Here is a 16,094-nt window from a genome sequence, read left to right on the forward strand (position 1 = left end):
ATCAGGTTTGCTCCAGGGCGTGCCGGGAGCAAAGATAACCGCGGCTCCATTGAGAGTTGTATTAGTTGCGGTAATTTACCACTGGCTAATTGATCCTCTGGGGCTGTTCCATTAGCTCTGAAGTGAACCTGAATAACTAGAGGATCAACGGGAGCCACAACTCTGTTCTGTGTGTTATTGGCCATTAACACATTTGAAAGCCACTTAACATGTTAAATTAACTAAACAGGTGTTAAAAAGGGGTTTGATTAAAAAAAGGGCCTCAGGCAACAATGCACATGCGCAGTCGCAAAAAATCCGACCCCCGTGCGAATGCGCGGGAGTCTGATTAAACCAGAATAAGGTCCATTGTGCAAAACAAAGCAACCAATGGGCTTCTAACTGTCATACACCTATAGCTGTCTTACCATTCTTCAGTTCATAGCTGTCCAACCATCGTTCCATTGACAGGTGTCCAACCATCATTCCATTCACAGGTGCCCTACCATCCTTCCATTCACAGGGGTCCTACCATCCTTCCATTCACAGGTGCCCTACCATTCTTCCATTCACAGGTGCCCTACCTTCCTTCCATTCACAGGTGTCCTACCATCCTTCCATTCACAGGTGTCCTACCATCCTTCCATTCACATAGAAACATAGAATTTGACGGCAGATGAGAACCACTTGGCCCATCTAGTCTGCCCCTTTTTTAAACATGTTACCTCAAACCATATTAGAATTGTACTACTGTATTTGCCTCTACCACCTCAGATGGGAGGCTATTCCACTTATCTACTACTCTTTCTGTGAAGTAATTCTTCCTCACATTTCCCCTGAATCTTCCTCCCTCTAGTTTCAGTGCATGTCCTCGTGTTCTGTTGCTCCTCTTCCTGTGAAGAATGTCTCCCACCTGTACCTTGCTAAAGCCCTTGATATATGAACGTTTCTATCATGTCCCCCCTTTCCCTTCTCTGCTCCAAAGTACACATATTTAGATCTTCTAGTCTTTCCTGGTACGTTTTGTGATGTAGGCCATGCACCATTTTAGTTGCCCTTCTTTGTACAGTTTCTAATGTATTTATATCCTTCTGGAGATATGGCCTCCAGAACTGAACACAATACTCTAGGTGAGGTCATACCAATGACCTATACAGTGGCACAGGTGTCCTACCGTCCTTCCATTCACAGGTGTCCTACCATCCTTCCATTCACAGGTGTCCTACCATCCTTATGTTATTAGCTGTCCTACCATCCTTCCATTCTTAGCTGCCCTACTATCCGTCTGTTCATAGCAGTCCTACTAATTGCCACATAAGCATTAGATTATTATTTTGTGCGCATTTAATATTTTTGTGTGTGCGTGCACAAAAGTAGTTTTTGCCTTTTGGAGAGGTTTTTTACTTTAATTCATGTACAATAAAGAATGCTTTGGTTGCATATAAAACAGATGGTTTACAACATGTACAGTATCTGTGACATGTGCCTGGCAAACCAGGCACATATGCTGCTGTTTTTAACTGGACCGTATCACAAACTATTCATTTGAGCGTAAACACGCTATTTTTTAACATTTGTTGTTATAAATTCCAATTACCCTAGTTTTTGGTCATCTGCTTCATCGCCCCACAAAGCACTACCTAAAAGTCCTGGTCACAGAAGAACAATACTGTTAGTGCAGTCAAGATCAGGATTTTCAGCAATACTATCAATCTAGAATGTCAGTATTGATTGAGGCCACTTGAAAACAAAACATCAATCAATCAAGTTTCCATACTCTGAACCCCCTCCCCTCTTTACCCATAAAAATCTTGGGAGGGTGATGTGATTGGACATTTATCCCACCAAACGTCATAAATTTTCATAAATATTTCTGTTGTATAAGATAAGTGGGTCACAGGGGCTTTTGGCGATCGCATGTTTCTGCTTGTGTTGGGTATATTTGTTTTCTCTCAGTTGATCTGCATTGATTTAATTTGTTTAGTAATCATTTTTATTGTTTAGAATTTTTTTATTTTTATATTCGCCATAGCCTGTTTTGGTGTCATTTTATTCAACAAGTCTTCTATGATTTCTGGTTGATCACATTTTCTTATAAATTTTGTATATTTGTTTATTGCAATTTTCGAAATTACCTAAATTGATACAGTTTACCCATTGCATTTTTAATGGACCATTTTTACCAATATATTATAGTCCCTCTGTCCATTTTACACTGCAACATTTTCCATGATCCAGAAATTGAAATTGTTACAGTTCTGTACAGTACTTTTAAATTGCAGTGTATAGTACAGTACTGTAGTTTATGTTTTATTAAATACATTGTAAGTACAAACTACAGGCCTGAATATTTTTGTTGAGAATAGAAACATTTTTTGATGTCCACAGTTATGTGCAGCAATTTTGCATGTTACAGTTACCTTTTAAACTACTAGTTTTATCAATTGCAAGTGCTTTCTGCATTTTTGCCCTATATTTTTCGAAATTTTGTGCCCAAATGTAACAGTGAGTGAAATTAGTCCATTAGCAGAATTATAATTTGTGTTTTCCTTAAAACGTAGTGCTGCTTTAAATCTAGCAACTATCTTACTTACCTGAATTGTATACCCATTTACATTTGCAAGCTATATATTTACTGCAAGTGGCCGCACTGGAGAAGCCTTATTTTTATTATTATTATTATTATCATCATCATTATCATCATTTATTTATATGGCGCCACAGAGAATCTGCAGTGCCTAATTACAGACTGCATAAATGAGTAAGCATAACAGGAAGCAATGACTTACAGTTAAACAATAGAGGACAAGAAAACGCACCTATTCATCAAAGCGTACCCTTCAGCTGCATTACCTAGTCCTGAGGCTGCCTCCTTGACCATGCCTCTTTGACCATCTGTGCCTGCTTACATCCTGCTATTAAGCCACCTCCCACTTGCTAGCACCTCATGTAATCTGTCTGTCTCCCCTTCCTTCTAGACTGTAAGCTCCTCAGAGCAGGGCCCTCTTCCCTCCTATTGCCAAAGCTCTCTTCTCTTCACATTTCACTCACAGCTCTCCCATACTCAAACACTCAGCGACCATCTTCGTCCACATACTCATCTCCATCTTTGGCCACCAGCCCCTAGTAGTACATTTGATCAAGTCCTCACTGCTTACATTTAAGCTGTAATGTGTATTGAACTGTGACGCTCTTCACCTGTACTCTATTTTTGATATGTATTTAATGTAATGCTGACTTTTGTCTCCCTGTACTGTTCCTTTGTACAGCGCTGTGAAACACGTGTGGCACCCTATAAATAAAATAATAATAATAATAAGTACATGGTAAATAAACAGCTGCATCAGCAGACAACACTAAAATAAGTATCAGAGTGGTAGAAAACCACATGATTTTATGCCATATCGAAGATGGTTTAAGCAAAAGAAGGGAAAGCACATGGGGAGGGGCAGGCAGACAGGGGAACTCCAATGTGCTCCATTTACCTCCAAAATGCAACAATAAATGCTATATAAACAAACTTGCAATATTGATGGGGTTTATACTTGCATTTTACTGCAAATAAATGCTGTTGACATTAGCAGTTTTCCAAATAAGAAGTTTTATACTTAAAACCACAAACAACAAACCCTAATTTATTTTAATCACTACTGCCCAGATTACAAATATAACTATGTTTCTTTTAAAGAATATTGCCAGTTTTTATTAACTTGTACATGAATTGCTGTGACTTTCACTAATACCCCTTTAACAATGTACAAATAAGGACGATCCCAGGTCATTGCCGGGTCTACCCCGGTCGACAAGCAGTGTGATAGGGTCATTTTGAATATCCTGGGTCCAGCAATCCGGTAATCTGACCCGGGATAAAAGAAGTGTTATTCCTAGGTCAGACCTGGGTTGCTGGGCAGTGTGAACAGGTAACTCGGGTTGAGGGACACGGGTCCCCTTTACTTATATGGAGGATTCGCCTAAATGCTGCCTCCTTTCCTCGCCCCCATGATGACATCAGCCACCCGGCAACAAGCTGGGTCACTGTGAGCAACTAAACACCACAAATGCCGGGTCGCTCCCGGGACGGACCCGTGTCCAAATTCCTGGTGCGATTCAGCATTTGCGATGTGAAAGGGGTATAAATGAACATCTATTTCTTTTCAGGTTTTCTGTACTTTCCAACCATATCTTTACATCCTCAGTCATACTCCTTTATATTTTCATTGCTCTGGGATATGATAACAATCTGCACTCTAGATATAGATAATTAATTGCAATAAACAGCGGAGATGAAGCATATTGTTTGGCAGCAAATATGACCTGATTGTGTTAAGACATGACTGAAAGGCACAGAAGTAAACCAGCTATTAAATCCATACATTTAGTTAAAGATACAGGAGGAAATCTCCAAGCTTTTAATGTGATATGAAAAATACTTACTGATGGTAATACAAGGTAGTGCAACATATCTGGCAAAACTTTTCAGAAAGAATAACATCACTTGTAGGAAATTCATAAGTACTAGGAGCCAAGTGTTAGAGGGTGTGAGAATCAGGAAGTGAGAGATTTGGGAGAGTTTTCCAATTTTTTTAAAGCAGCAATCAATTACATGGCAAAATCAAAATCAACCTGGTTTTCAGTGTAAATGATTGCCGCTTTAAAAAAAAATCTCTCACTGATTCTCGCACCCTATTACATTTGGCTCCTAATCACTTACATCCTACATCTTTCTAATGGTAAGTGGCTAAAAACATCATCTATTTTTTCCTCATTTTACAAAATCATTATATGGAAACTCCTTAACTCTTTAACGCTGCAGTGTGACACTGCCATTACAATAAAATCATAACTGTAATATCTTGCAAAATGATTTCGTTAGGTTATACAGGTCTTTTGTTTTACCAGGACCAGACCTTGCATCACACTACTTACTGTTTGGTATTTAAAGTTCTAATATGCCATCCATCTATCATAGTCCCTTTAAATTTACAGAGCAGAAAATGTGTTTTTGCCCTCCTTCCTTGCATATTATGTGATAGCAAAAGCACTAACGTAGAAGACAGCTTATAATGTGCATGGGCCTGTGATTTTTACAAATATAAGCCTGGACAGCGAGTTTCATCCTGGTGGAGCCTCTCTCTGGCCCTGCCGCAGTCAGCTCTTTGAATATTTAATGTCCTGATGAGCGGTTCCACCTGCTGACACAGTCAAAGTAGTACAACAGTACACACCACGAGTACAAGATCATCAATTGACTCTTCTCACAGTCTGCTAGGTCAGGGTTTTTTTTTTTTTTATTGATCCTTTCACTACCAGAGTGAAACACAGAGAGGTTAATTCCTATAAACAGGTTAAACAGCTTGCAGGTGTATTGATAGCATCTACAATAATTCCACTGCAGTTTATTCTGAACATTCTGAGGACACTGCTTCTCTCTCTGCTGTATTGCAGTCTTTGGAGGGTAAATCTAGTGTTCCTCTAATTACTCTAAAAAGGGTGTTTTTTTTAGTTTTTTTTTACCATCTTGTGATGAAGGGTCATTTCTGCAAGGCATGCGTAATGCAGAAATGTTTATTTCTGCCTCATGCACCTGCTTTTGCACTTCGCACACATCCATATGCACATTTATATAATGCATAGATGCACTGTTCTCTGGCATTGTTTGGTTGCATGCCATGTTTTCCAGATGCAAAGGTGTAATGTAATGTCCACGCATTGCTCACCCTTATAAATTTTATCCCACACCCCTTGTTAATTCACCATTCAGCCAGCTATCATTACATTGTGCGGACATTAACAAAGTACAACTGACATAGACATCTGCGGAGTGAGGGCCTCAGTGAGTTTATTAACACTTTAATTCCAAGCCATAAAGTTGGCGCGCGTCCCCTTACTTCCCTAGTCTGAACCACCTCTCCTTGTTACTCACTTTGGGCAAGATGTACTGTACTAAGCTTGAAGTGATCAATAAATGCAGTGCTGATAATAGAGAGTGTGGCTGTGACAGAAATCATCTGCAAGGGTATTAATTTAATATAGAAGATTTACTGCTCGTTGTACCCTATTTTTACTCTACAGTCAGGGATATGAAAAAAACGCCTGATATATTTCCGCGCTTGCGTTTCATGCCTCTCCTTTGCGACTCGCACTGAAGAGCAGGGTATGAGCCTAATTGAGCAGACAGCTCTGCAACTTTATGACACCTAAACTGTAGGTGCAACAAATTGACACGTGCACATTCCGACAAGCTCTGACACCCCTTAAACAGAAGTAATGAATCATTTACCTCTCATAATGGCTGCTGAGAGGTCACTCATGTGACTAGAGCTATTGACCAATAGAGAAAAATGGGCCTGTAAGGGCCTCCATGGTCCTACTGTAGTTTTTTCAGTGTACGCATTTACACTACAGGTATCTGACTCCAGGGATGAGGAACTTTTGTACGTTTGCCTATTTTTGGATCCGTACAATAAGAAAGGATAATTGTTGATCTTACTATGTTACTATTGCTATTACTGTAGTTCAGGCAATGGTCTGATGTGGTGCAGTGCTGAATTTTATTCAGGACAGCAGATATGACTGCATGAGTATGTAGGGATGGCCATCAAGTACAATCTTACTATGGGACCTATTCTAGAACTCTTTTGTCATAACTGTTGAGAAAGAAATTAAAAATGAAGGGTATGGCTTGAAGTTCCAGGTACTTAACTGTCAGGTATTGCTGATATCCAGATCCATATTTATTAGCATTATATAGGCCGAGGTCTCTATGTGGAAATGTATCATTAATGATGTAATGCTTAACACAAGGTTGGTCTATTTTTGATATGCTTGCGGAAAAAAACATGTCGCGTGTCCTTATTTTACCCTATAATCTATAATCTGCCACAAGCGTGCATGATGGACTATTGAGCCCAAATGTCTGTGAATTCACAAGCGTGCTGTCCGGTGGACTCTGCTGCAGCTAATCCCCACCTGAGATACATACTTCTTTACATTCCACAGCAGTGGTATTTCCATATGGACTTATAAAGAAGTATGTCCCCCAAACAGGGTGTGCGTCCTGCGAGTCCAAAGATTGGGGCGTTGAGTACCTGGAAATAGCTTAAACCTTTCACTATTGATCATGCTTGAGAAAATTCCCTTCATTATCTCTAATCTATGATACACTGTATTGTGGATGTATTGCGTTCATGAGCATTGTAGGGCATGGTTCTGTTTGGTATTACTACAACGTACGGCATATATAATTACATTTAATCATTCAGTCCCAGCAGAAGTGAATGACTAAACTGAAACTGACTTTCATCTGCTAAATTGAGGCTGGCTGCATGGTTATGTGAATATATGAGACAGAAGAAGGACGTCCTACAAAAATGTGTATTTCAATTCTGGAACTTTTTTCTATAATTTAGTTGATTTGAAAAGTTTCATAAGCGGACCACAGTGAATATTTACTATGTATTTGATATTTGCGAAACAAGATCAGATACTGCAATGCACATACACTCCTACCCCACCTTACAGAAACCATTGTATACAGGGCAGTATACAGCCTTGGCATTATGATGTGACATATTACACTTCATTTGATATTAGTTATCCCCTTAAATAGCACTGATCCAGCATTGTAATATAAAAAATAACAATAACCAACTCATAGAAACATACACAATATGTGATTTCGGTGGAAACCAAATAAAATAAATAAATTCACCGTATTGTCATACTCCTGAAATACATGTAATAATTTGGGGTTATTCTTTTTTTTTTTTTTATAAAAACCTACTTTTTAGTTGTTTAGAAATATATTGCAAAACTGTTTTATCAGAGAAGAAGTATATGAACTATTGACATTGCCTAGACAGAATGGGGCGTTTGATCATTCCTATACTGCTCCGTTCATTCACAAGGCACATTGTCTTATGTTCTTCCTTTAGGGACCTCGTGTGTTAATAACTGCGCACACATAAGCGGTCTCCAGTTGCTATAAAACGTGCAGGCCTTCTGCCTGCAGAGCCAGATTATAACATTTCCAGCACCTTTCATTTACATGAGTCCAAATGAAACAGTAATGAAATAAAAAGAGATTATACCGTAAACAAGATAAAAGTTACAGTAGAACTAAGTACCTCGATGCTGGGCAAGTAGAGGTGTATTAAGTTCTACAGACCCAACTGCAAAGGGTCATGGCCCCAGGCACCAAATTTGGCAACCCTATTACATTTTTGTGTCAAGGTGACAGCTGGCAGTAACAGCAGAGGTGAGGTTAACACAGCAAGGGAGGCAGACACAACAGGGTGAGCAGCACACAAAGAAAGTAAGGGAAATTCTTACCTCTGGGGTCCGAAGATGACACTGCAGCAGGCTGCATCTTTCCACACTGTAGACGAAGGCTGTGCCCTCTGCTCTCATATCTTTTTATGTTAAATGGCATGTAATGTGTCCGGTATCTCCATAGCGGGACAGAATTATTGTGTGAGCAGGCATCTGAAATGAAATATATACCAGGATAGCATGGAAATCAGGCAGGTTACAGGCCATGTATGCTGGTCTCTGTATCACTATGTATCTCTTAGTACTTAACACCAATCTGTCCCTTCTCTTTGTCTCTCCCTAGTCTCTCTCTCTCTCTCTCTCTCTCTCTCTCTCTCTCTGCTCACTCATTCCTTTGCATCTACTCTGAGCTTTAAAGCTCCCCTAACAATGTACAGTGAGTGCCACTAGTGAAAATGATGATCACACTGAATAGAGGACTATTATGAGCAGGATTTAGGCATCTGACTAAACGAGAGGTCACCGTGGTGTTTCCTGCTCACTCAGCACTGCTGTAATGGTATGCTCAGCTGGTCAACTTACCTGCCTCATTTCACTGTAGCCCAGCTACCCTCCTCCCTGTAACATTACACACAGGAGAACTATGCAGATCAATAGCAATTTACAGGCTAACGTAGAATGGCTGTTTTAGTGTTAATGAATTTTGATGCTTCTTTTTCAAGGTTTTTTTTTTTTATGAACCCTTTTAAAGAAGATGGAATAAAATTACCGGAGCACTCTGGATCCCTTTCTTTCACTGTTATTTTACATAGTTAAACCCGTTTCATGTGGTAAAGGCACCAGAAATCTCTTCCTGTATATGGAGCTAATTGAGTCAATAATCTGATGCTTTTTCTACTGACAAGGGAATGTAGGATTGAATTCTTTCAATGGACTGTCTTCCCAAGGACTGATTAATATCTCTAATCCCACGGGAGCACAAGGAGTCTTCAGACTAGTTGTGTAGTTAAGGAGTTACACAATGTGCATCTTGCAAAATGTATAGGCTAATATCTATATCTGTAAAGGCGACTACAAACCAGTAATAAGTCAGTCAGTCAGTCAGTCATCTAGTCACTTGGGTGAGGTCTAGCATCTGTAAAAACCTAAATATAAACAAAACAGACATACGCGGATGGTCTGCACTGTAATTGGTTATCGTATAATTGATTCCATTGCCTAGAATCGGAGATCAGTATTTTTTTTCACTTAGAAGATTTATATGGTTACAATTAAATTTGGGTATTTTTTTATAGAGAATAACTGGATAGTCCGCCTTTCTGGCATATCCGTTTTGTTAAAAATGTAAAATAAAGATTTGTAGTATTTGAATGTTTGAAGAAAAAAAAGTTTCAGTTCTGTAATTTGATCATCCATTATAACACTATATGAGACTGGCAATACAGAGTGTGAATACAGATTACACTAGGGCAGCTATATACATTGAATTCGATTTACTATTAACCCTTTCTGACCTAGATTAATTGCAGTCAAATGTATAAAGATGCTTAGCGTCTGCTGAACTTTCTCATGTTAGTTGTACAGTAGGAACTGTATGTGGTCCTTACTAAATAAAATAAAGTAATGGAGCTCTAAATAAAAAAGGTGTTCTATGTGAAGCAAAAACTTAATGCAGGGAGATTTCCAGGTTTTTCAGCTTTATTACCTTATATCATCTCCTGAAACAGTAATCTAATTAATATTGTATGACACAAACCTTGCCATCATTTAAGACATTTTGTTATATTTTTAGGATGATTATTTAGGCGCTGATGTTCCTAAAAACCCAGCGTATGCATATCTCGATTTAATGGAAGACAGTGAAAATAAACTGCTTCTGTTTAAGACAAAAAAGGCCTGAATGTTTTTTTTTTTTACCAAGTCAAGTAGACAGGTATTCTTATATTGTGCATGACCTGGATATTTACAAATGATAAAGGAATATCAACACCAAAGTTCCGCCTTCGAACCAATAAGTTCCGGTATGACAACCTATTTGTGCCATCCATGTGTTATTTACAGTGACACATCTGCAGCAAAGAATTCCTAAATGCTAGAGCACGATTGATATAACAAACGCTGTCAAACTCCCAGAGCTCTTTCCCACATCACTGCTTCCTGCAGGAACTTCCTTCACGTGCTTGTAGTATGTGTAGCTCTGCAGTATATTAATACATAGAATATTTATGAGAGTCCGCTTGCTAAAATGACATAGAACATGCAGCAGTATAACTCAGCATGGCCTGCATGGGTGGTGTGGTTTTTTTTTTATTTCACATTTACAGAATGGGCCCTCTCTGTGTTTTAGTCACTGGTAGCCATTACAAAGCCACACAATCTGCTTTCAGAAATATCCTGTATGATGGAAGGTGTATTGTGCTAGGATTATTATAACTGTAACATACTGTAGATGGGATGCACCTTGTATATAATATGTCTTGGATAATGGCTACAGAGCATGTGCCTTCTACACTATAATATTACTGAGCTTAAACCCAGACTATATATATTGCAAGGGCTGGAGTGTGTCCAGTTCCAATTTTAATAGAACATCCTGTTCTATTAGACTTCAAAAGTTTATATATGCTGCAAAATGGTAAAAGCATTATGCTGATAATCACTAAACACTGCATTTATATCATATCATGTGCTGTCTATATCATTTCATATACAAGTTTGTTTCATTCCTGATGAACCTACTTACTGATCTCTTCTAGTATTTTACAATACAAATTTGCCAATTTACTATGTACACTATTAAGTATATCATTTAAATTCTAATGAATGCAGGACGTGAGGCATGCTTTTATTAAATAACATTTGTTACAATAAGCCTGCTGTGACCACTAATTAACTGTGGAATATGATTTCATAGAGAGAATGTTCCTTATTAATTAAACAAACACTAAGCTCTTTCCGGGTTCTGTACAATACTCCCTGTCATGGTAAAAGCTGTACAAAGCTTGGGTTAATCGGTTCTCTGTTGCAGCGACTAAGGGGCTGCAGTGCCTTTGGCAAAGCAGGCCTCCGCCAGCAGTGAACAGGTTAACCCTGCCTAACGATTACATGTCAAAGTTGTAAGATTTCAGCCTGATACATCTACTTCAGTTGCTTGCTCTGCAGAATTCTGCAGTGAGTAATTTCATCCTACACACTGCCAACCAAAGAAGCACATCTACAGTACTGTGCACCCCAGATGCAAAGCACAGAGGAGAGGCATCCGATCCCAAGCAGAGATGCTCATCTAAAGTCACTAGACAAGTTTGAATGGACCAGGTAATTTTCTGTGCTAGGATTAAAAGAGCAAGCTGCTCTGGTGCAGCTATTGGCAGAAAGAATAGCAGAAAGAGAGAGAGAAAGAGAGAGAAAGAGAGAGAGAGAGACATACCCTTTTAGAAGAGTCTGTTGCAGCAGTGGAGTCACCAGAGCTCAAGCTGAAAGCTGAATCAGCTTTTGAGAGTTAGGGATGCATAGAGGAGGGTCATAGAATCACAAGGTAATATTATGCTGCAAACGCCTTCCTCTCTCCCGGAGCCAATCTCTAATGCAGGAAAGGAGAAAGAGAACAGGCCCTGTAATGGTATTAGAACACACTTTAAAAGAGAGAAAATACCAGTTTCCCCCCACCCTCTCACTGGCTTCCCCACCTCCTCACCTCAATCATAATAATCACAGGCACCTCAACACAGCCCAATTCTGTATGCATCTTCCCTGGAGATGTAATGTTGCGATGGGTGATATAGAGAGTCTTAAGGATAAAGATCTCCAGTAATATGGGAAGTGGCATATAGAGGGATGCTTGAAATAGAGGCAGCATTCACAGGCTCAAGGCTCCACGTAAAGGGACATTACTAAGGAATGGATGTCCACAGCACATGCATTGATGAAGGGTGTGCAGATTTACTCAGTGCAGTGCTGTGTTATTCTTGGCTTGAACTGCTGTGTAAAAAAGTGAAGTGTAAAAATTGCGTTGCAGCAATGGGCCAGGACAGCCTTTTGCATAAGTGTTCTGTGAAAAACTAGCCTGACTTCCTAACTGTGTCAATGTTCACCATCGTGTAAATCCTCTCCAGCTGAGAACGTCAGCCCTCACGGCACGTGCAAGTCACAGGCCGTAGATTTCAAAACTGGTGGTAATAAATGTTTTTTTTTTGGTTTTTTTTTGTGAACACCGTCGGTCACTATAGAAAAATTGGATTGAGAAAAATATAATGAACCAGAGAAAAAGCAAGTCATGTTTATAGAGGTCATGTAGGCAGTAAGTGTATGTCTTAGGGATAGGGTTACAAAAACAGTGGTCAGAAAGGGAAAACACCTTTCAAGTGTATATATATTCCCAGCTAAGCACTTATGTCATGCTGTGACCGGCCTCCTGTGCCAGTGCCTCTCTGACCATATTTAGTCAGTCACTATATAAATAACCTGTGAGCTGCAGAGGCTGTATAGAGCGGTTACACTATCTCTCCCCTGGATCCATTGACTACTCGACCTGCAAGCCTAGCTTTCTCATTGCCTGTTTTGTGCTATTTTTAACCAGGCCAAATTAAGAGATGTCTCCTCTTGAATCCTGTCTTCCCTTATTGTGCTCTTGATCCTCTGCTATGTATGGCAAGCAAAACATTATTAAAGGACAAGGATGTAGCCCAATGTCTACATTGTAATCGGATGGAAACTGTTCTGCATAAAAACATTTGTTGAAAAAAAGTGCATATGATATTCTGCTGTTGTATGCAAGTGACTTCTCCATGAGCAGGTTTGCACAGCGGTACAAGAATGCTGCAATTGCTCAGGAAAAATTACGAAATTTGCATGTGGGCACTTATTAGCACTTATTAGCACTTATGCATGTGGGCAATTATTAGCAAAAAAAGGGAATTGCAAAATTAGTGCAAAACGGAAGATTAACAGGGCTGCTGAGACATTTGCGAAGTGCGAGGTGCGAGAGAAAATCATTGAATGTGAGCATTGAACCTAATTCAACATGGCTTGCTAGTTAGAGAAAAAGCAGTTGCCTGCAATCAATAGTCACCTCTCAGACAGAAAGAATAACGGACCCTTGCAAAATGTCGAAGTCTAGGGTATCTGAACAAGGAAGCTATGGAGTTTGAGGACAGCCAGCCAAAGGAGTAGTGTTGCTGGTACAGTATGTAAGAGAAGTAGCAAGGAGAGCCATGCTCTTGTAGTCTAAAGGGAAGGGGGAAGACCTACTGTAAGTAGTGGGCCAGTTTAAGGAGAGCTAAGATCAGGAAGCAGGAGAGGGAGAATTGCAGTACCTGTACCATGCAATAGGCCTATTCAGCATCGATCACTAATTATGTGAATGTGGGACCTATTTGATTATCAAACATTGCACATACATTGCCATAATTAGGGAATAAAAAACTGTACTGATAGAAGTCACAGTTTGATTGACAGGAAGCCAGCGTTTAGGGGTGAAAACATGGAGTCTTCTCTATGTGTGTTTGTGAAAACGCAGGCGTGCCACGGCATTTTTTGGCGTAGGTCTCTGACATCAGCAATGACCCCTTCCTGCCTGGTTCTTCAGCAGATTAGTGGAAGAATTAGACTTACCCAGATGGAAACTGATGTTTTGTTGTTTTTGTGAATAGATCTACGAATGCATCGCTGTGTGCCCACACTAACAGGTTCGGGTATCATATTATTCAGAGTATTCCCATTGCAATCCTTTGCTATTTGTTACTTGTGTACAATATTGTACTGTCTTATGGCCGTCATTAATGACTTGTGCGATCACCTGCACAGTTTCCCGATTACGGGGTACACTATTTGGGGTTTGACGTGCGGAAATATAAAATTTTACACTCAAAAACTTGTCATTCATCTCTATGTCGACATTTTAAACATATTGACCCTGTCCACGTCAACCATTTTACTGTCATATTTTTGAACCATAGCCCTTTTCTTGCATGACAGCACCCTAAAGCATCACAATTGTTTCATGTCACTCCTAGGCCAAAGGTTTTTTTATTGAGAAATTCAGAAAACAATAAAAAATTAAGTGTAAATGAAGTTATCAGTTCATCCTTTGGTTCAATTATGTGGTAGTAGACAGGGATGGGCTTCTGCTTCTTCACATAATTTTTGATTAGCAGCTATCAGCACTAGTTTTGCGGATCACTTTGACCATAAATAAGCTGACTTGGTCCTGGACCACCATCCCATGGCACCATTGTGAGTGTCAGGTGGAACTACTGACCAAAGCATTGGCAACAGTAAAGCCAAGAATTAAAGGATAATTATTCTGTGTACAAATTGGCACCCAAAGTAAAGGGTCTGACATTCCCTGTAAGGATGGGCTCCATTGGAACTCTTGGCAATCCTGTAGTCTCCTGTCCAAGTTACACAAGCTATGATTGACTGTTGGGTTTAGCATGAGTTTGAAACAATATCATCAGTATATCTGTTTCTTTAATATATGCGTGTAGACTAAGCAAACTATTGTGCAGCAGTTTAAAAATAAGTATAAAAAGAGTGTAACAGAGATGTTCAGTTCAGCTCATTCTAAAAATAACACATCAGATATCATGTGATAAGCATGTTAAGAGGCAAGTAACTAAATCACAGCCAAATTAATTCTTGGCCTGCATACTATACCACACATTTCAATGTTATGCCCAACACTCATTCAAGAGCAAACTGCTTTTCATAGTGAGCTGTGGAGGGTATCCTTACAGTGCACTTTTCAGCTCAGCTGTGTAAATGGTCATTAGGAGCAAGTCAGTATTTATCAGAGATATTTAATAAATCGTGCCTTGAAAAGAGGTTGCTCGGAGCAACAATTTCCCATACCTCCCAAGTGTCCCGTTTCCTGTGGGAATGTCCTGGGTTTTGGGGACGTTCCCACTTCCTGCCCAGGGCCAGCAGGGTCCCGCAGCAGTTGGGTGTCCCTCCTGCCACCTGCTGGGCAGCAGTGAATAAACACTTTGTGCATGCGCACAGCATCTATTCCCCACAGGCAGAGGGGCAGTGGCAGCAAAACAGGGGCACAATTTGAAGGCCATGCCCCCTCACAGCGAGGTCATGGCCCCAAAATTCTGGCCATGCACGAAGCCTCCAATGAAAGTTGGGAGGTATGATTTCCCATTTAGAAATACAGTATTTTGTGCTTTGGACCTGGATTAATTGGATAATTCTACCATCCCCATAGAGATCCTTGGCGTTGGCAGTATCCACCATCAACTATGTAAACATTGGCTAGATCAGTGATTTCTCCAGCGTTAGTTTAATAAATAGCACTACACTGCCAAGTGTATGCAAGTGTGTATACTGCCAGGATACAGACAGACTTGTGCGACAGAGAACTGGGAAGCAAATGGGCGTTGCAATGTAGACTAATGTCTGTGAAGGTGTGACAGGTGAATTGCACGCTAAGCAAAGTTGTGCATCCGAGTAAACACTTCTGTAAACATCTTTTGCAGCAAGGACAAAGCTAGTGCAAGTGTACACTGATAGCAAAATGTTTTAATGTTTTAAAACTAGGGATGAGCCAAGCTGAGCCATCCCGAACTTCATGATCCTAGGTGGGATGGGTGCCGGATGATTGACATACAGTCGGTATTCTGAGAAAAGGAGAATACGCAAAGTTCCCGGAGATTACCCAGCAGAAGGATCCGATTTACTCAGAGATGGAAGTGAAGTATACAGGTTGAAGGTGTAGATATACTATTGCTCCTGATGAGGACGTGTTAACACGTCAAAACGCGTTGAGCCTTTGCTCGTTTTGCTCCACGGGCATTCAATTTGCACCTCATTACACCAGATTCTCCGGACCAGCTTTCCAAAGT

The 16,094-nt window shown here is 40.0% G+C and overlaps 1 long non-coding RNA gene across 1 annotated transcript in view; it reads right to left on the reverse strand.

Annotated features, from left to right (window-relative positions):
• LOC146007034 (uncharacterized) overlaps positions 1-11,811 on the reverse strand; it is a 30,334-nt gene extending 18,523 nt beyond the window's left edge. Inside the window, exons 1-2 of the long non-coding RNA XR_014444205.1 lie at positions 11,678-11,811; positions 8,311-8,463 (exon numbers count right to left, since the gene is read on the reverse strand). This is a non-coding gene — a long non-coding RNA (uncharacterized LOC146007034). The remainder of the gene's footprint in view (positions 1-8,310; positions 8,464-11,677) is intronic.
• Positions 11,812-16,094: the final 4,283 nt, after the last annotated feature.

Source organism: Crinia signifera, chromosome 6 (genome assembly GCF_055691185.1).
Source record: "Crinia signifera chromosome 6, ASM5569118v1, whole genome shotgun sequence".
NCBI classification, from domain to species: domain Eukaryota; kingdom Metazoa; phylum Chordata; class Amphibia; order Anura; family Myobatrachidae; genus Crinia; species Crinia signifera.